This window comes from Neophocaena asiaeorientalis, unplaced genomic scaffold (genome assembly GCF_003031525.2).
Source record: "Neophocaena asiaeorientalis asiaeorientalis breed wild unplaced genomic scaffold, Neophocaena_asiaeorientalis_V1.1 scaffold7, whole genome shotgun sequence".
NCBI lineage: Eukaryota > Metazoa > Chordata > Mammalia > Artiodactyla > Phocoenidae > Neophocaena > Neophocaena asiaeorientalis.
Window position 1 is genome coordinate 4,642,700 of NW_020185337.1, and position 22,360 is coordinate 4,665,059.

Genomic DNA, 22,360 nt, shown 5'->3' on the forward strand with positions numbered 1-22,360 from the left:
TAGTGCAGGGGCTTCCCTGGTGGCGCAGTGGTTGGGAGTCCACCTGCCGATGCAGGGGACGCGGGTTCGTGCCCCGGTCCGGGAGGGTCCCGCATGCCGCGGAGCGGCTGGGCCCGTGAGCCATGGCTGCTGAGCCTGCGCGTCTGTGCTCTGCAACGGGAGGGGCCGCAGCGGTGGGAGGCCCGCGTATCGCAAAAAAGAAAAGAAAAGAAAAGAAAAAAGTTAGTGCAGTATCATTATTAAAGACTTACGTTTATACGAGTAGCACTAACTTTTTGTGTGCTATGAAATTAAATTTATAGCATTAATCACAATTTGTAATATTTATTACTTTGCTGGTTTGTTTAGCATCTTTTCTCTCCAAGGAGACGATAAGCAACTTAAGAACAGACTGAGTCGCTCCTAGCACATTAGATGAAATAATAGGTGCTGAATAAAAGTATGTATATTAAAATGTTCTATTAAATTCATACCTGCAGGAGGTTAAAACATCAAATTGTACAGAAGAGCTTATCAGGCAACACAATAACAAAAATCCCCACTACAGGCATCCTCACCCCCAGCTGGACTCCAAAGAGAAGCATGTCCTGGCTTTGGCTTCTCTTGGTGGCTTACCCTGGGTTGGTTATTCTTGGTTTAAACCTCTCATGCCCACCCATTCTCCACCTTTCTCTGTTTGGGGAAGGGGCGAGCGTATTCATCCTCCTCTCTTCTCCTGGCTTTACCTAATTCCTGAGCACAGCGTCCCTGGGTGGTCACTCCTCATTGTTCCAGAGCTCACTGGTCTTGTATACACAGTGTTTAAAATTAGCATTTATTATTTCCTCCCCTGTCCCTCCAGACTAAGGGTATAAGCACCCTCATCTAAGCCCAACCCACAGTGCCATAAATAGTCCCTTCATTAAAGTCTACATTTGAACCATCTGAACTGAGCTGAGTCTCTTACTAGGACAGTAAAAGATATATCCTATTTCCAAACACTATGCTTCTATATGACTTGTCCCTTTTAGACACTGTCTACCTATTGAGGTCCAGCCTTGACAGACAACTCACTTTCTCCCTACTGCCTCTTCCCTTCTTCCTCCCAAAGTAGTGATACCCCCATTCCAGTCCCTCAATCAGAGAAACTTTGAGCCACATAATAAGCTGCTATTGTAGTTTATCAGTCACAGAGTGTAACTTTCTTGGAACAGTTAGCTTTCATCCTCTCCTCCATCTTCCCTCACGCCCTTCCACTGCCTAATTTTCATCTGCTGTACACACACTTTCACACTGTTCTAGAACCATCTCAATTTTCTGTTTTTTAACTCTAAAGGTTGAGTCTAAAAGTTTAAAATCAGTAAAGGGCATTTACACTCTCATGACCGTGGATGTGTGCTGTTTCCTACAGCTCCTTGGGGCTAGAACTGCCTTGGCTTCTCTTCTTGTCCAGGGTCAGGGTCACTATCCCCAGGCCACACAACAGAGAATGCTCCTTGGGTTGTGGTCTAATGGAGTCTCTGTTTTCCACCTCACCAATTGCCTTTATCAGATCGTCAACTTTTCCCAAGCTTCCCATTGTAATTCCCATTTTACCAATCCTCTCCTTTCTTAGGTCCACTCCGCTGGAGTCCTCCCCTGCCCTGTCCTTCTGTTTCACCAGGCTTTCCTCCTGTGATTTCCCACCTTATCTTCCCAGGGTGCGTCCACCAAGCCCTACAGGCCATGCCTTCCTCCTTCTTGGTTTACTACTCATTTTGTTACATCCAAACCCTAAGAAAGGGTATACGGAAGGCATGCTTTAAAAGACGGCAGTACAAATGATACGTGCAGCCCAATGTTCATAGCAGCACTCTTTACAAGACCCAAGACATGGAAGCAACCTAAGTGTCCATCAACAGATGAACGGATAAAGAAGATGTGGTATATACTGATATATATACAATGGAATACTACTCAGCCATAAAAAAGAATGAAATAATGCTATTTGCAGCAACACGGGTAGACCTAGAAATTATCATACTAAGTGAAGTAAGTCAGAAAGAGAAGTACAAACACCATATGATATCACTTATATGTGGAATCTAAAATATGGTACAAATGAATTTATCTGCAACAGAAACAGACTCACAAACATAGAGAGCAGACTTGTGGTTGCCAAGGGGGAGGGGAAGTGGAAGAGGGATGGATTGGGGCATTGGGATTAACAGATTCACACTACTGTATATAAAATAGATAAAAAAGGACCTACTGTATAGCACAGGGAACTATATTCAATATCTTACAATAACCTATTATGGAAAAGAATCTGAAAAAGAATATACATATATATATGCATAACTGAATCATTTTGCTGTATACCTGAAACTAGCACAACACTGTAAATCAGCTATACTTCAGTTGAAAAAATGACATATATACACTATCCAACGTAAAATAGATAGCTAGTGGGAAGCAGCCACATAGCACAGGGAGATCAGCTCCGTGCTTTGTGACCATCTAGAGGGGTGGGAGGGAGACACAAGAGGGAGGGGATATGGGGAGATACGTATATATATAGCTGACTCACTTTGTTATACAGCAGAAACTAACACATCATTGTAAAGCAATTATACTCCAATAAAGATGTAAAAAAAAAAAAAGTGTGAAGAAAATTAAAAATTTAATTAATTAAATTTGCATTTAATTAAACAATAAAATTAAATAATTAATTAATTAAAAATAAAAGGCGGCAGCAGAGTATAGTGGTTAAATAACGTTTTACAACCCACTGTTATTTGAAAGAACACTGCTTTAAACATCAGTACTTATTACCCTATTCTCTTGGAATAAAGGGAACAACAATACAGTCAGTCTGCCCTCCATATCTGCAGGTTGTGCATCCACAATTTCAACCAATCTTGGATCAAAAATATTCGGGGGCTTCCCTGGTGGCGCAGTGGTTGAGAGTCCGCCTGCCGATGCAGGGGACACGGGTTCGTGCCCCGGTCCGGGAAGATCCCACATGCCGCGGAGCGGCTGGGCCCGTGCGCAATGGCCGCTGAGCCTGCGCGTCCTGAGCCTGTGCTCCACCACGGGAGAGGCCACGGCAGGGAGAGGCCCGCGTACCGCAAAAAAAAAAAAAAAAAAATTCGGGAAATAAAAAATTCCAGAAAGTTCCAAAGAGCAAAACTTCAATTTACCGTGCCAGCAACTATTTACATAGCATTTACGTTGTATTAGGTATCACAAGTAATCTAGAGATGATCGAAAGTCTATAGGAGGATGTGCACTGAGCCATTTTATAGAAGGAAACTGAGCACCCATGGACTGTGGTATCCGAGGGAGTCCTGGAACCACTCCCTGTCAGATACCAAAAGGGACAACTGTATTTTACAAGCCCTCTCAAACAGTTTTAGCACAACTAAAGGGTTTAACTGCCTGAGCCGTGGGTATCCAACAATCTTACTGCTCACCATTTAAGTTACAACAGTATTAACCTATGAAAACATGGATTTCATTTTCAATTTCCCTTTTATGTGCTCAACTGTTCATGGGTTTAAACAGAATTCATTCAAAATTCAAAGTATTCTTAAGATATTCTTCTTAGCACAAAAACATCTAGAATGACACCAACTGGCAACCTATATGCATCTGGGGAGGATACTTCAGTGGAAATCAACAACTATATTTAATTTATTCATTCATTCACTCATCCAAAAGTATTTATTGGGCACCTCCATGTGCCGCTGTTCTGGCTGCTAGAAGGACATAGTTTAAGAAACAAGAACTCGCCTGCCTCAGCAAACGTAAATTCTAGTGGAGGAGGGCAAACCCAAGTAAACGAGCAGGATTGATTTTAGTTCTGGAACTGCTACAAAGGAAAACTAAAGTCAATTTGAAAGTGCTAACCTTATCTGAACAATCCAAAGGATGGGGGGAACTGTTAGAGCACTCCAATAAAACGTATTTTAGTACACGAAGCCACCACTATCCCTCACATGGTCCCACTGGGCAGTAACAATTATCAAGCTCTCAGAGTCACATCCTGGGAGCTGCAGGCTTGAAAGCTCTGCAGTCTTGTCTCCTCAAAGGTCTCCATCAGCTAATAAGATGAGGTAATAATCAATGTGTGGCTTCACTGTGTAATCTTCGTGCGAGGCCATTACTTCAGTCCCCTGACATCATCAAATACCAATCCTGGACCATTCATCTCTCGGGTCCGATATCCACAAACAGAATAAATGACTAGAGAAAAATAGAAGGAAAAAGAATGAATTTTACTTAACTAATTTCTTGTGTGTCTCCTGTAACATTTTCTATATTTTGTAAATAACTGAGTTTGTTCTTCCCCTACTTATGGCAAATCAAGGGGTACTAGAGAAAATGAAGAAAGGTATTCAGGAATCTGACAGATGTTTTCATGATGAGAACGATGATGATGAAGACAAGTGGCTAAAGGTAATAAAATTACTTGGCTTCACAAATAAATATACAAGATATGATTTTGTGTACACACACACACACACACACACACACATATGTGACAGGTTTTCTGAGGGAACACACCCTACATATAATGTGTGTTCAGTAAACACTCCTTGACTTGACGCTGAAAATGTATTTCTGCAGAGAAAAAATAAACAAAAGGTGACAGGCTTTCCTTCAAATGGGAGCAGTTAAATTGGACACACAGAATGATTAAGGTGGGCTCCCAAGGGAAGAAGGGATGCTAACACTGGACATCCTGCTGAAACCACCAGCCTCCCTTTTGATCTAACCTTTCTCCTCTTCTGCTGACAGCCTTTCGTGTTCTTGTTTCCTCTTCTTTCCCTCTCTGACAATTATCCTTTCTCCAATCACTCTCATTTCCACTTTATTTCTTCTTATGCTTGTCATAAGTAACATCAAAGAATGTCCATCTGCTTTGTATTCAAGTGTCACGTTTAATATTCTTTTCTGAACCTAAAAAGCAGGTATCTTTATTATTTCCTTTTATGCTTTTGAGCATTTTTTTTTTTAACATCTGAGTATGGGTCTGTCTCAATGTCTTTCTTCAGTAAAGTAGGCACTATTAGAAAGAAAATGGCCTTAAACAGAAAGTGGCGTCTGATAATTTGCTCATTCACCAATTGAAAGCATAGGCTAGTTTAGATGACCTCTAAAGGCTGTTCCCCACAACAGTAGTAATAATCACTGACATTTACTGAGTACTAAGTACCAGGCATTGTTCTAAGCACTTTATACATTAACAGAGTTCTCACCACAGCCCTATGAGGTAGGCAGCGTACTCATTCCCATTTATGGAGGAGAATGCGAGTCACTGAGAAATCAAGTAACTTGCTGCAAGTGGTAAAGCCAGGATTTGAACCAATGTCCCGCAGCCCCAGAGTCTGTACCTTAACCACTTAACATTATACTATCTGTGTATGACAGGGGGCAGCAAACTTTTTTTTTTTTTTTGCAGTACGCGGGCCTCTCACTGTTGTGGCCTCTCCCGTGGCAGAGCACAGGCTCCGGACGCGCAGGCTCAGCGGCCATGGCTCACGGGCCCAGCCGCTCCGCGGCATGTGGGATCTTCCCGGACCGGGGCACGAACCCGCGTCCCCTGCATCGGCAGGCGGACTCTCAACCACTGCGCCACCAGGGAAGCCCAGCAAACTTTTTTGTAATGGCTCAGATAGCAAATGTTTCAGGCAATGCAGGCTACACATGGTCTCTGTCTCATATTCTTCTTTTATTTTTTTTTACAATCTTTTAAAAATATAACGAGCCTTCTTAGATATAATCAGACCTACAAGGCTGTAGTTTGCTGGCCCCTGGGCTATGATTTTATTAATTCATATGCACCACTCTACTACTTTTTATTTAGACAATTTCAGACAGAAGCAAAGGTGAAAGATTCCAGATGGGTAGTTTACAACCCATAGCCAATGAATGCCCAAGAGCTACCAATCATAGGTTGCCACTGCAACAGTAAAGGCAAAGAAAATGCAAACATCCTGGAAGCTACCTAAGTGTCCGTCAGCAGGTGAATGGATAAAGAAGATGTGGTACATATATATATACACACACACAATGGACTACTACTCAGCCTTAAAAAGGAATGGAATTTTGCCATTTGCAGCACCACGGATGGACTTGGAGGGCATCATGCTAAGTGAAATAAGTCAGACAGAGAAAGACAAACACTGCATGAGATCACTTATACATGGAATCTAAAAAATACAATGAACTAGTGAATATACCAAAAAAGAAGCAAATTCACTTCTCAACAGAGAACAAACTATTGGTTACCAGTGGGGAGAGGGAAGGAGAAGTGGCAATACAGGGGTAGGGGATTAAGACGTACAAACTATGGGTATAAAATAAGCTACAACGATATACTGTACAAAACAAGGAATACAGCCAATATTTTATAGTAACTATAAATGGAGCATAACCTTTAAAACTTGTGAATCACTATATCGTACACCCGTAACTTATTTACTATTGTGCAGCAACTATACCTCAATTTTAAAAAAAGAAGGGACTTACTTGGTGGAGTAGTGGTTAAGAATCCGCCTGCCAAGGCAGGGGACATGGGTTTGAGCCCTGGTCCCGGAAGATTCCACATGCCGCAGAGCCACTAAGCCCATGAGCCACAACTACTGAAGCCTGTGTGCCTAGAGCCCGTGCTCTGCGACGAGAGGCCACTGCAATGAGAAGCCCGTGCACCGCAACGATGAGCAGCCCCCATTCGCCGCAACTAGAGAAAGCCCGCGTGCAGCAACGAAGACCCAACACAGTCAAAAATAGATAAATAAATAAGTTTATTTTAAAAATCAATTAATTAAAAAGAAAATGCAAGCATCAGAATCAAAGAATTGTAGGGGGTTTGTGAACACACAGAAGGACACGGAGCTTATAGACATGAACCAGGTACAGTTATCACTAATGGGAATTCATAAAAAACAAAAATCTAATTAAGCCTCAGCAACCTAGTATATATTTCACAAGCAGAAAACTCTGGATATTCCTTCCTTTATCTGTTGGACAAAACTACTATTGTAATCTGCTCCCTGACATCTAACAACAGCATCTGCAATATTAAAGAAATGCCTTCTTTTTCCAAGTCCTTCATACTAATTCATTATTGAATTATCAAAATACATCAGAAACTAAAGAAGAGTAGCTAATTAACTCCTAGCCCGAGAACCCTGAAGAATTTGGAAATCGTAAGAATCTGAACTTCATCCAAAATTTTGCCATTTGCAGCACCACGGATGGACTTGGAGGGCATCATGCTAAGTGAAATAAGTCAGACAGAGAAAGACAAACACTGCATGAGATCACTTATACATGGAATCTAAAAAATACAATGAACTAGTGAATATACCAAAAAAGAAGCAAATTCACTTCTCAACAGAGAACAAACTATTGGTTACCAGTGGGGAGAGGGAAGGAGAAGTGGCAATACAGGGGTAGGGGATTAAGACGTACAAACTATGGGTATAAAATAAGCTACAACGATATACTGTACAAAACAAGGAATACAGCCAATATTTTATAGTAACTATAAATGGAGCATAACCTTTAAAACTTGTGAATCACTATATCGTACACCCGTAACTTATTTACTATTGTGCAGCAACTATACCTCAATTTTAAAAAAAGAAGGGACTTACTTGGTGGAGTAGTGGTTAAGAATCCGCCTGCCAAGGCAGGGGACATGGGTTTGAGCCCTGGTCCCGGAAGATTCCACATGCCGCAGAGCCACTAAGCCCATGAGCCACAACTACTGAAGCCTGTGTGCCTAGAGCCCGTGCTCTGCGACGAGAGGCCACTGCAATGAGAAGCCCGTGCACCGCAACGATGAGCAGCCCCCATTCGCCGCAACTAGAGAAAGCCCGCGTGCAGCAACGAAGACCCAACACAGTCAAAAATAGATAAATAAATAAGTTTATTTTAAAAATCAATTAATTAAAAAGAAAATGCAAGCATCAGAATCAAAGAATTGTAGGGGGTTTGTGAACACACAGAAGGACACGGAGCTTATAGACATGAACCAGGTACAGTTATCACTAATGGGAATTCATAAAAAACAAAAATCTAATTAAGCCTCAGCAACCTAGTATATATTTCACAAGCAGAAAACTCTGGATATTCCTTCCTTTATCTGTTGGACAAAACTACTATTGTAATCTGCTCCCTGACATCTAACAACAGCATCTGCAATATTAAAGAAATGCCTTCTTTTTCCAAGTCCTTCATACTAATTCATTATTGAATTATCAAAATACATCAGAAACTAAAGAAGAGTAGCTAATTAACTCCTAGCCCGAGAACCCTGAAGAATTTGGAAATCGTAAGAATCTGAACTTCATCCAGTGGAATTCTTGCTGAGTCTCCGGCAACAGGAACATAAATTATCAACACGTCATCACCACTTACCACCCTCTAAGATTTCAGAATTTTTGAAATAAGTTTTCGTAGGCTCCATATATTTCACCACAGCTTAATTTCCCTTTAAAAAACAAAAACTCCATTTCAACAGCATAGCAATCATTTTGATAAAAGCAATCAGAAACTAGGAATTTAAGCACTATATTTTGACTGTACAAGTCAGGTCATACAGGTCAATCTACAAAATCCCACCTCTTAGGAAACTTAACTTCCTTGGAGGTAAACACTTCCATGAAATCTGGTTCAGAGTATGTGCTATTATTTATTTTTGTCATCTTGGTGGGGGAAAAATAAAAATTGAGAAACAGTCTCACTTCTCCTTTCTTTCCTATGAACTTTGGACCATCTGCTTAAAATAGCTGCAGCTATTTTCAGTGGTTAGGCAAAGGGTTACTTTCAGAAACAAAAACCAATGCCTGCTCATGTATGAGCATTACTTGCATACAGAAGAGTCTAGTGTAAGTTACTTGCCAAGTCTAAAATTGTAGGAGATTTTAAAAAATATTATGGAGCGACTCAGGACATCATTTCATTCCTTCTAATTGTTTCTTAGCAACTGCTAAATGCACAAGAATAAAATAATTTGGAGATCATTTTTATTAGTATTTGAAAATATTCTGCTCTAATACCAGATCTTTACCCCCAACTTGGCTGTCCTTAAGAATCTGTGCCTTTCTTCTGTTGAGAAAAGTTGCTTATTTAATAGTTCATCTTTTTACCTGAAGTACTTGCCTTTAAATGCAGAAACTCGTGTATTTGTCTTTTCTTTGGCAACAGTGACAAGTCAGAGATAACTCAGTGAATATTTATGTCATTTTTTCCTTTGCATAGCACAAAGTATATCTTTGAAAGAGAAAAAGATGAATAAGACTTCTCTGTGCAAGTCTCCACTTCTCTGCCTTTCTTTTCTGTGCTTTGAAATAACTTCCTCACGCCTAGAAAAAGTTTCTCTAGAAGCCACTGTCCTTTGTCCTTGCCGGGTCACATGAGGGGTTAAGTTTTACTTACAGAGCAGGCCTTTCAAGAAGAACACAGCTAATCAGCCTTCACTCCATTTATCACATTCCCACCCCTTCTACAGCTTTCTACCCACCCTTCCTACTCTGCCTCAAGGTTTACCTGGGTTTGCCATTTAACACTTAAAGGACCGCCTCCCTCAGAAAACAACTAACCTCTTAGGGGAGACACAAATTCTGTGCTGCAACAGCTCTTTCATTCCTCTTCCCCCAGAGCCGGGATATTGAAACCCTCACTTGAGATGTTATTTTTTAATAAAAAAAATAATGGTTGCATTGATTAAGTCCTGCTCCCCCAAGTCTGTTTTTCCATCTTTCCACCGTGAATGCCTTGTAACTGGGTACATGCTGTCCAGTGCCCAGAATCTAGAAATTCTACTTCCAGCCTCTCTGGCAGCCAGATGTGGTCAGGTGAGTGCAGGGGTGTGTACATTTTCTGGGTCTGGGCCTGAAGACACTGAGCATGACACCTCCACACTCTTCCCCCTCCCCTCAAGCCTGGACACAGAAGTGCCCATGACTTCACTCTGACCATGCAGATGGACTCTGCGATGTCGGGAGGATGGATTAACAAAGTAGAAAACCTGAGTCCCTGGATTTCTGCAAGGAGTATGACTGCCTTGCCTTGCAAGCCTGGATGCACTAACTAAAGTTGTATCTTCTTTAATTCACTGTATTTTGGGATCCCTTTGTTCCAACAGCATTGGTTTTATCACAGTCGATGCAAGCACCGTACGTAGCACTGTTCTGAGAGCCTTCCATGAATTATCTCATTAATGAACCTCTGAGCAAAGTACTGTTACTGTTCCCAGCTTCCAGATGAAGAAACATAGACTTGGAGGATTGAGTGACTTTTTCCAAGGACAAAAGGACGTTGCAATGATCAAAACTGCAGGTCTGTACGATGCAAAATTCAAACGCCCATCCACTACACTGCAGTGTCCCCTACGGATCACTTTGCAAATCATCTCCCTTCGGCTGAGATTCTTCTGCTGTGTTATCTCTTACATACCGGGAGGAGAAATATTACGAGCTCAAAATGAAGAGGCATAAATTATATTTGGTTGCTCATAAACATCGCTAACCTACTGTTCGTTGAAGATCAAAATTTGTAAAAAAAAAAAAAAAAAAAAAAAACCCCAAGCTTCAAAGGAATCAGACAGCAGCAAGTTGAAAGAGGCTTCTCGTTGAAAAACCTTCTACTTCCTTTCCCAAGTTCTATTATGTGACACACAAAGCCTAGATCTGTACCTCAAATCAGTGCTGTAACACAAGCTTAATTCAAAATGAGCTCATCTTGGCTGTGTTTAATATCATGCTTATTATGAAAGGGGCCAGGAACCCCTTACCCAACACTGGGGTTTTCCTTTCAGTCATATGAGGCCACACACCTTCACTCCTCATGAACTTTTTAAACTAAAACCAGGAGAGGTGCCAGGAACATGTGTACTGGAGGAGACTGGTAAGGTGAAGGCAAGAGGGGGATTAGAAAGATCAGCTTCTTTTGTCTTTATATTTCACCTCTGGGAAAAAAAAATCATTTTGCTGAAGAGTCCATGTAATCTTCCAGAAAGCTCTTATAAGTAAGAGCTTTATTTATTCCTTCCTTTATTAAGAGCCATTTATTTACTCCTTCAACACATATGTATTGAACACTTACTGTCTGTTGATTACTGTGCCAGGCACTAGACACAGAAGAGTAAGTACAGGATGAGTTAAGAGACAGAAGGTAGATTTTTAGCGTAACTTAAGCTTGAGTAAAAATTCCAGAATAAATTAATTCTTTAATAATTGCACAGACTGTAAGAAAAGAAGGCCCTTCCCTTCCCTCCTTTTTTTCTTTTTTTTTGCTGTACGCGGGCCCCTCACTGTTGTGGCCTCTCCCGTTGCGGAGCACAGGTTCCGGACGCGCAGGCTCAGCGGCCATGGCTCATGGGCCCAGCCGCTCCGCGGCATGTGGGATCTTCCCGGACCGGGGCACGAACCCGTGTCCCCTGCATTGGCAGGCGGACTCTCAACCACTGCGCCACCAGGGAAGCTCCCCTTCCCTCCTTTCTGACAAAAGGGGCTGTAAGCACTATTTCTAGGTGTGCTTCAAGCATCAGCTCTTGAACTCCCAGGTGGAGCTGTACCATTTTGTCTAGGTAGTATCGTTCCTTCCAACTCTTTCAGAAAGTCTGAATACACATTTAAAATTCATGCTTATCCATCTGCTTCCTGCCATCACTGCCAACTTCACTAAGTTTTTGTTTTTTTAATTAAATTTATTTATTTATTTATGGTTGCACTGGGTCTTCGTTGCTGCGCGTGGGCTTTCTCTAGTTGCGGTGAGCGGGGGCTACTCTTCATCGCAGTGCACAGGGGCTTCTCATTGCGGTGGCTTCTCTTGTTGTGCAGCATGGGCTCTAGGCGTGCGGGCTTCAGCTGTTGTGGCACGTGGGCTCAGTAGTTGCGGCGCATGGGCTTAGTTGCCCCATGGCATGTGGGATCTTCCTGGGCCGGGGATAGAACCCATATCCCCTGCATTGGCAGGCGGATTCTTAACCACTGAGCCACCAGGGAAGTCCCGTCACTAGGTCTTAATTAACAGGAGATGGATAAGTGGACAGCATGAATTCTTTCCCAGCGTAAGCAAGTATCTCATGATTTAGATGGGTCCCCTCGTTCTAGGCTTGGTTAAAAAGACAGAGGGAGCAAAAGCAGTTGGCACTCCATAGGGTACATCATTTCTATAAACATAAAAGTTCCTCTGACATTTGATGAGCGACTGTGGAAACATGAAGCTGTGAAAATGCTACCTTCTGTGATTATGATGGGAGTGATTTTAGATGGATCGTCTACATGATGAGGTATGTCTCTGGCAGCACTGGTTAGAAAGGGCTCCTATCCCACCCTGGGAGTGGATTAAGAGGCTTTTCTGCAGGTGGCCCATCTCCTGTACTCGGGGTCTGTGTCCACATGTTCCCCCTCAGGCCTCACACAAGGGCCGTCTGGTTTCTGGCTCAGCCTTGGCTTCCAAGGAACTGCTTGAAACTTCCAAATGCATTTTATACACACACACACACACACACACACACACACCCACACACACACACACACACACACCCACACACACACACACACACACACATGGAATTCCCTGGCAGTCCAGTGGTTAGGACTCCGTGCTTTCACTGCCGAGGGCCCAGGTTTGATCCCTGGTAAAGGAACTAAGATCCTGCAAGCCTCTTGGCGCGGCCAAAAAAAAAAAAGAATGCATTCAATACTGCTTCCAGTCTGAAGTAAACACTTTTACTATGTCTCCGGGTCTGAAGAAAACACTTTTACAACGTAGTGTTCATCTTCTAAAAACTCACTAAAATACTGCACTGAGTTTTGAAGATCTTAAGTGGCACTCATTTTCCACATAATTAATCAGAGCCCTATTTTCATTTGCACCTAAATTCCTCCAGGTAAGTCAATTTCATTTTTCGTGACAGGCATTAATTTGTAGACAGCATCACTCTACCACTGACCGGCACCTACTAGATAAAAGTGAAGAGGGCAGGGCTCAGGTGGACCTGGACTCAGCCTCAGAGGCCTTACAGCCCCTGGGAGACTAGAAACAGACACAGGATGACTAACCAGTCCCCCCGCCCCCGTCCCGCACAGAAAGTAGCGAGTGCCGTAAGATGCCAACAAAGCACTAGAAGCGTTTGAGGAGGGAGCGCTTACCCTTAGGTTGGGAGACAGGGCCCAGCTGGGAAGGGAAATCCAAATGCGGGAGGCACCAAAAGGAAGTCAGCACCCGCATCTGCCCGGCTGTGAATGTGCCTACCCTGCACCCACCGTGGCCTAGGTCCCCAAAGCCTTTCGATAGAGCGAGGCTAAGGCGGTGATAGGAGCAGATCCGTGGAGACAGCCAAGTGCAGACTGGGCAAGAGGTGTTTCTGTGAGGAAACTGGAGTATGTTTACACACACTCCAGTCCCCAGTTTCCTGGGGACTGGAGTGTGTGTAAGGCTATAAGGAAAACAGGATAGGAAATCAAAGGGTGGAAAGATCTGGAGTGACCAGCCAAGGAGCTGGGCCTGTATTGAGTAGATAACGGGACCCACTGGAAGTCCTTCAAAGGGGAGTAACCGAAGAGGCATACTGACGGAATTCCCTGGTGGTCCAGTGGATGAGACTTGGCCTTCCAACGTAGGGGGTGTGGGTTCGATCCCTGGTCAGGGAGCTGGGAATCCCACATGCCTTGCAGCCCAAAAGTCAAAACATAAAAAACAGAAGCCATGTTGTAACAAATTCAATGAAGACTTTAAAAATGGTCTACATCAAAAAAAAAAAAAAAAAAAAAAGCCACACTGAAAGGAGGTTACCTTGGATGGTTTGGAGGCTGAGGTTCTGTGCAGGGAGACCAGTGAGGACGCAACGGGAAAAGAAGATCTGACCCACGGTAGCGGCAGTGGGAACGCAGCAAGCATCCAGTGCAAGACAGAGGAGAGGGCTGCAGGGAATGGGGCGGCAGGGAGCGGTACTTGCGTCATGAGGCTCCACTTTAAAGATGGAAGCTCACTTCAGGAAGCAGCCTTCTGTAGCTGCCCCCTTCACCTCCACCAGGCTCCTTCAGGCCTGGCTCCTTACATCTTTCCCAGTGCTTTCCCAATGCTTCTTCAACGACCACCCACACACAAACTCACTCTCCCGGGCTCATTGGTCTTCATAAGACCCAACTCCTAACTGAATTTCCAAGGCAGTGACTCACATGCTTACCAGAGACTATCAACTGCTCCCTTAATAGTCATTTCCCCCTTTTCTATAGTACAGGTCAGCAAACCTCTGTAAAGCACCAGGTAGTCAATACTTCAGGCTTTGCAGGCAGTAAGGTCGTCACAACCCCTCACCTCTTCCATGGTAAAGTGATAGCTGCTGCGGACAATTCATAAACGAATGGGTCTGGCTGTGTTCCTATATAATTTGTTTCTAAAATTTTGTGTATTTTTACTGAGCTATAGGTTAATTTACAATGTCGTGTTAGTTTCAGGTGTACAGCAAAGTGATTCAGATAGATATATACACATATATATGTGTGTGTGTGTATATATATATTCTTTTTCAGGTTCTTTTCCATTCAATAAGATATTGAATATTGTTCCCTGTACTATACAGTAGGACCTTGTTGTTTACCTATTTCGTATATAGTACTGTGAATATGTTAATCCCAAACTCCTAATTTTCCTCCCTACCCCCTACCATCCCCTTTGGTAACCATAAGCCTATCCAATTTTATTTACAATGACAGGTAGCTGGCTCATTGGATGCTCAGACCACTGTTTGCCAGCTCCCGTTCTACAGTACCAGAAGCCTTCGCAGGGTGTCTGGCTTGCTAAAGATGACATTTTCCAGCCTCCCTTACAGCTAGTTGTGGTCGTGTGAGTGACTCTGAGTGAAAATGATCCGTACAACATCTAGATCATGTCCCTTCTCTTGGCTGAAAAGAGGTCATGGTGAGTCACCTTGACTGTGAAGATGGGGGCAGCACTCACGGGATAGCAGAGAAACAAGATGGAAGGAATTTGAGGCTTCCTACTAGTCCCGGAGTACGGACCATCTGGACTGTTCTAAGAAAAAGGAAAAAGCCCCCCAGACCTTTTAACTTAAGTCAGTGTATTTTGGGGCATCTCTTTATAAAGCTTTGCGTTTTCGAGTTTAGCTCAGTGCACAAGGAGGCTGTATTCAGAAGGGGAAACGACTTTGTTGCAGAGCCACCGCATAATCAATGATCAATCCAGCACCCACAGGGTGGTCGGATGACTCAGCACACATCTATCATCATCACAGCACGAATCTATCAGCATCATGGGAACTAATACTGAGCAAAAGCTTACTCTGTGCCATGCACTTATAAAATACAAGCTCTCACTTATCTTGAAAGCAATTCTTATTCCCATCATTTTTTACAGATGACGTTTAGAAAGATTAAGAAATATGCCCAAAGTCATACTAAAGTAGCTGCACAGATATATAAACTCGGGGACACACGTTCTTTTGCCCACATCAGCTCCCTTGTGTCGAGGACAAGCCACAGTAGTCAATTCTAGGGTGATTTTCAGAGATGGTTCTGTGACTGCAGGCTTAGTTTTCAAACTGAAAAGCGTCACTAAGATTCACTGACTGACGGCTCCATTTGGTTTCATCACTACTCCCCGTGAGGAGCCAAGTACGCCAGAATGACACAAGGTTAAATGACTATTCCTTTGAAAGACTCTGAGAACGCCAGAATGTAGATTGCATGAGACAGCCACAGGGGCTGCCAACTCGGCCCCAGCTTTGCCACTACCTCCTCTTTCACTGCCCATTAGAAGTTAACTGCCTTGACACCTGCTACCCCAGGCTGAACAGAGGCTGCAAAGCAGTTTCAAAATATGCCAGCAGAGGGGGAGAGCTTCTTTTCTCTCCAGGAAAGGGTGAGCAAGGCCACCGACATTTACTGTTGACCCTAGGCTGTCAGGTGTAGCAGCCGTCTCTGCTGGGGTCTTGGCACCCATCATGGGGACCATCTGCCTCTGTTTCCCTGACTGCATAGCCTTTCCTGTCCTGTACAGCCTGGAGGCCCAAGGAAAGTCAAGTTCACCTCCAAATTACAGCCCAGCTGATGGCACCAACTGACCGTGGTAGGTGAACCCAAAATTCAGGTGCAAAAGATTTTCATCTTATTTCAAGTTTAAAAGAAAGAACTATTTCAGGGGCTTCCCTGGTGGTGCAGTGGTTAGGAATCCGCCTGCTAATACAGGGGACACAGGTTCGAGCCCTGGTCCGGAGCTCGAACATGCCGCGGAGCAACTAAGCCCATGCGCCACTGCTACTGAGCCTGCGCTCTAGAGCCCGTGAGCCACAACTACTGAAGCCCGTGCACCTAGAGCCCGTGCTCTGCAACAAGAGAAGCCACCTCAATGAGAAGCCTGCGCACCACAACGAAGAGTAGCCCCCGCTCACCTCAACTAGAGAAAACCCGCGTGCAGCAACAAGACCTGATGCAGCCAAAAAAAGAAAAAAAAAAGAAAACTATTTCAAAATTAGTTTGATTTTTCTTTAAGTCTTTTTTTTTTTTTTTGGCTTGTTCTTGGGGGAGGGGGGTCTTTAATTTTGGCTGTATCATGAGGCATGTGGATCTTTAGTTTCCCGACCAGGGATTGAACCCGTGCCCCTTGCCGTGGAAGCACAGAGTCTCAAGCACTGGACCGCCAGGGAAGACCCTAGTTTGATTTTTTTAATAGGATAAGTTCATTTTTGAAAACATCACTTGTTTAATCAGCTGTGAATGGCTAATTAAACATTAATTACTTATAATTAGCTGTTGCTATACCAAGAATTATATAAAGTACATGTTTTATTATAGAAATGTAGTAAACATTAAATAAATTTATCTTGAGTAAAGCACACAATTAACATGTTCTTAATTACTTTTTTAACCCAATTATTTTTAAAATTAGGAAGAAAGACCTCACCCCCAAAATGCACTTTTTTCTTTGGCACATCTTTAATAAGTATTTCCAGAGCCATATTACAATGGATGCCAAACTGCAGCTATTTAAAATCATATTTTCAAAGAATAGTTTTGGGATGTGAGCAAGGTTCTCATATCTATTATTATGCTTTTTAAAAGGCAGGTTTCAAAAAGGTTTATAGACATTCTTGTAAAAGAATAACTACATATCCATATAAATAAGCATAGAAAATTAGTCCGGAAAATTAGTCAGTTTTTCTCTGAGTGGTAGTTACAAGTAATTTTTATTGTCTTCTCAGCTTTTTCAAAATTTTCTAACATAGCAAAAAAACATATATTTTTAAAAGAGCTAGACTATATAAAGAGTATGATAACACTAAAAGCTTTCTCCTTTCACTGCATTCTGTAAATGGATGCAGAATGTGGTTTGTGCAAGCTATTTTATATCCAAACCATAGAGAAAAATCTCAGAAATGCCTATATTAAACACCAAGTCTCCGTGCCCTGACAGTGCACATTTCAGAAAGATCAGAGGGGCACCATAACATATGGAGATACGAGATACGGAGCCACTGGGGAGAGGGTCCAGATTCATTACACCCACAGCTATTATCCATGTTTTATCTCCACTAAATTGACATTAAAAATGGAGTAGGGAGTACGTGTAGCACTCAAACACCTGTGACACACCATTATGGAAGAAAAATATTTCCCGTTATTTGAATTCCCAAGTACTGCTTACAGATTCAGAAAACAGCAGAAAACAACCGTGAAACTGAAAAGAAATACATGCACGTCACAATTGAGCAGTTGGTAAGATTAACTAGAAATCAGTTTCTATTTCACAATGGGAGTTACTAAAACCACAGAAAGCCCCACAATTAGGGAACAGGAGTTAGAATCAAGTCTAAAACTGGAGAATGTATCTCCCACTACCAATCACAATGCCCAGCAGGGTCCGGGGACACACATTTGTTTGCAGATATGAAAAGAAAAAAAAATTTGTAATGGCTCAAGCTAACAGATCGTTGCCCCAGGTTTCACACTAATGGTCATATGATCTCCCAAGTGCTGTTTCTCAGACAAACGTCTCTTTTTTATATAAAGCCAAAGGATCACCAAAAAGGCCTAAGCCAAGCAAGCTCCTATATTTTTAAAATGATGGATCAATCCTCTAACAGAGGAAAACAGGACTTTGAAAGAAATATTTCAGGAAAAGGTGAAGGTAGGGAGGTTCAGGAAAATGTCTGATAAAATTCCATGGCTTTTCCAAAACAACAAAAACATAGTTTCGCAAGCCCCCAATACAAAAGCAGAGCAGAAAATAAAAGTGGGTTCTCAAGCGACACAGTTCCTGAAGGAAACACACTTTCACTTGCTATTTCGACAAATATTTTCCCCACAGGGTTATTTTACTTACAGAGAAAGAAAAAAAAAACAATATAGATTGAATAGTCCCCAAATGTCACATCTCTTTATATAGACACACACAGTACAGAAATATACAGCTTTATGGAGAAATTTCACCCGCCTTCAATAAATATTTAGTGAACTGAAGATTTTCAACAATAAAACAACAATGGAGAAAGACAAATAATAAATCAGCGTTAGTCTGTCTAACCCAAGAACAAGCAAAACGACAGCTAAAGGAAGAGATAAAGGTTGTAGGGTAAGAGAAAAAAAAAATTACTAGGATACTAAGTAAGATTCTGATCCATCAGCACCAATACGAGGAAGACGGCAAACACACCTTATGTGCAGGCTGCCTAGAAGGACAGCTTCCCCGTACCTCTGATTTCCATCATCCTGTTCAGGACCAGCCTAGGAAAGTAATATGCACCCGCAGAAACACTGGCCTGGCCGGCACCCAAGTCAGTGACTTCAACTGCTCCACATTAATAACAAAAGCTGTACAGAGTGGACAGGCAGGGAGCAAGATGAAAGACTGGAGCAGACTTCTAAGAGCAAATCTATCTCCTGTTAAAAGATGCTGGCCAAGCCCTGTTCCTCCTTGATGGAAAAGATCTGTTCTCTTTGTAAAGACTACAGTTATTTCATGTAATGGTTTTAATGTTTGCATGACACTAACAACAAAAAACGATTTTCATGGTAACAGACTGCAGTAAACACAGACTTGTTATGTGCCAGGGACCATTCTGCGCGCTGCACGCAAATTAACACGTGGGATCTCCAACAACCTGATGACGTAAGTGCTACTAGCCTTGGTTTACAGATCGGGAAACTGAGGCACGCAACTGATCAGTGACTTTACCAAAATCACAGAGCTAGGACAGTTGAACCCAGGCTCTCAGGCTCTGGTGGCCAATGGCTTAACCACGACACCAGGCTACCCTGTGCTGAATCCTGCTCGTGCCTTCTGCCCTCCATATGCCTTAACCCCACGGAGGTCTCAGACCCTGCCACTCCACAGACTGCAGTTTTGTTGCTGCTTTCTGGCTGCTCCATGGGTTGGAGGGGAAAGGCAGAGAGCTACCTTTCATGGAAGGCCTATTTTATGTCAGCCCCTTCAGAAAAGAGAAATGCTCTCTTCTATCCTGCGATCTCAGCATTATTATTGTAATATCCGTTTTCTAGATGAAAAACAGGTTCTGAGGTTAAGTGTCAATACCTTGCATAAGGCTAGTGAGAGGCAGTGTTGGCATCAGGACCTAAATCTGTCTGTACTTGGTCTGTGTTCTGGCCACTACAGAAAGCATCTCCCACCTCAGTCACAAATTCATCCCCTAACTGGGGGACACATCTAACAGCCACAGATGAACTCCCATATTTTAACTAATTGTTTCACGAAGGAATGCCGCCTGGACGATTGGGAGGAACAGAGAGGGAAGAAAGGTCAGGAAAATTCCAACGCAACAGCCAAAAAACCCTCTTACACCATAGAAAATTCCAGTTAGGTAACAGAAAGCATATTTTGTGCGTACATGCTCAGCACTGCTGCAGAACTATGAATTGTAAATATCCAGAACTGGATATTTCTGGTGCACATAAGCTCTGCAAATCATATTACATTTCTTTTTTTTTTTTTTGAAGTTGTCTCAGTAGATCAGATTCTTTATTTGAAAGGAAAATTTAGTCATGGGCAGTTGACTGCCTTGATGATGCAAATTATTCTGAAGTGGCAAAATAATTTGGTTTCAAAATTTATAGTGGGAAACTCCTGCTAAAACCTTCTGAGCCCTCATCTACTTTGAGAATTAGAACTGTCTCCATAATAATGAAAGACTCCTTGACCAGCTATAGTTTAATTTTAAAAAAGAAAAAGAAAATAACATATTACATTTTAAATGCACTGGAGGAACTAACTCACCATGGAAAAGAATTCTGTGGTCAAATCCCTTTGTAAAGTCAAAAGCCCTTTCACATCCTCTAAGTCTTTGAATATTCAAAAGCAGGCATATTCTAGTTTCCTAATGAGCTGTATAAAAATCCAAATTATTTTACATAGGTTTGGGATCTATTCTGCCTTAAAATTGAAGAAATGGACCATTATACAATTCCCCACTTTTTCCAGCCTGAGGTTCCATAAAGGGCTAAGTTGCCTACCACACATCAGCATGTAAATTAATTAGCATCTACATCTTAGCTAAGAATTCCTTGAAATAAAAAGAATAAATGGAATCAAAAGATTGATGATTAAAATGAAGAAGTATCAGGAGACTGTGACTCACAAAACGTACAGATATGAAGGCTTCAGACTTCAATCTCCTCCCTTTATGGTTAAGAAAACTAAGGCCCAAGAAGTAAATTGATCTCTTCTAAATCTTAGAGTCAGTAGGAGAAACACTAATACCCAATTCAGTACGTGCTGTGTGGTCCAGAATTGGTTCCCTCTAATTATGTGAGACAATACAGCACTGTAAGCTCTAAAAGAGCAGAAACTGTCGTATGTCTTGTTTCTGTAGCTCCTACAAATTGCCTTGCTTAATAAATAATACTAATTCTCTCTATGGTGGGAGACGGGAATCAGAGGTAGTAGAGTAGGCTACCCCCTACTTCACGTCTGGTCTCTGTAGACTGTTAGGCAGATCCTAGGATCTCAGCAAACAGCTGTGCCAATCAGTGCCAACCTTACCCAGAGAACAGAGTGGATAGCGAGCAGATGTAGCACCTTAAGGACATCCTATGAAAGAGCTCAAGATTTGAAGGCACGAGACACTTGCAAATGAGTTGACTTGTCCAGCTCAATATTTCTCCCCTCCAGGGAATTCTCTGGCGGTCCAGTGGTTAGGACTCTGTTCTTTCACTGCAGAGGGCCTGGGTTCAATCCCTGGTTGGGGAACTAAGATCCCGCAAGCCGAGGTGCAGCCAAAAATTTTTTTTAATTAATTTTTTTTGGCGGTACGCGCGCCTCTCACTGCTGTGGCCTCTCCCACTGCGGAGCACAGGCTCCAGACGCACAGGCTCAGCGGCCATGGCTCACGGGCCTAGTCGTTCCGCGGCATGTGGGATCCTGCCGGACCGGGGCACGAACCCGTGTCCCCTGCATCGGCAGGCGGACTCTCAACCACTGCGCCACCAGGGAAGCCCTTAATTTTTAAAAAGTTATAAAAAAAAAAAAAGATTTCTCCGTTACAAAAAGAATAAGCTGTACTTCCTGACCTCTAATGGCTGCTTCCAATATTAAATATTATTATTCTGTTTAGACCCAAAATTTGTAACTTTGACACAAAAAGCAATACTTTAATAAGTCCCTTTCAGTGCACCTCTTTGGTGGGTTTACCATGAATCTTACATGTATACAAGTAGTCTCACCCCAACCTGCCCCAGTGAATGGGGCGGGGAATGGGAACACTTTGCTCTGCAATGGCCACTGAGCCCCCATTTTCTTTCCTAACACCACTTGCACCAGAAAAGCTCCTGGGTTGGGCGATGAGGCCCATAGCACTTCGAGTGTTACACTTAGCCTCAGGGTCTAGGGCCAGGCTTGTCCCATCAAAAATACTGTTCCAAGGCTGTGGTCCCTCCAGACAGGTTGCCTCTGCTTGGTGTCCAGCGAGGCTTTGAGCACAAGGGGCCCCTCGTCAGAGCTGGTCAACTGCAGGAGGTGCCGACAGTGCAGAGCTGGTCTGAGGCCAGAGGCATGGGTCACAGAGAGGCCAGGGCCGCTGGGAGGCCAGGCTGGAGGGGGAGTCCTGCTCTGTAACCTGAAACTTGAGAAGGTGATTAAGAAAGAGATACTCACACAAAGGAAAGAACAGGAGAGGTTTGAAGACTAGAAACACGAGAGCATGACAGGGAGATTGCTTTGGAAATTCCAAACAACCGTCTCAAAAAAGCAAATGTGGGGCTTCCCTGGTGGCGCAGTGGTTGAGAGTCCGCCTGCCGATGCAGGGGACACGGGTTTGTGCCCCAGTCCGGGAGGATCCCACATGCCGCGGAGCAGCTGGGCCCATGAGCCATGGCTGCTGAGCCTGCGCGTCCGGAGCCTATGCTCC

General features: G+C 43.0%; 1 protein-coding gene and 1 long non-coding RNA gene across 5 annotated transcripts in view; both read right to left on the reverse strand.

Annotated features, from left to right (window-relative positions):
- Nucleotides 1-22,360, reverse strand: part of GAB1 (GRB2 associated binding protein 1) — a 126,379-nt gene that overhangs the window by 58,699 nt on the left and 45,320 nt on the right. The window lies entirely within an intron of this gene.
- LOC112393784 (uncharacterized) overlaps nt 91-22,360 on the reverse strand; it is a 60,206-nt gene continuing 37,936 nt past the window's right edge. Inside the window, exon 4 of the long non-coding RNA XR_003002004.1 lies at nt 91-150. This is a non-coding gene — a long non-coding RNA (uncharacterized LOC112393784). The remainder of the gene's footprint in view (nt 151-22,360) is intronic.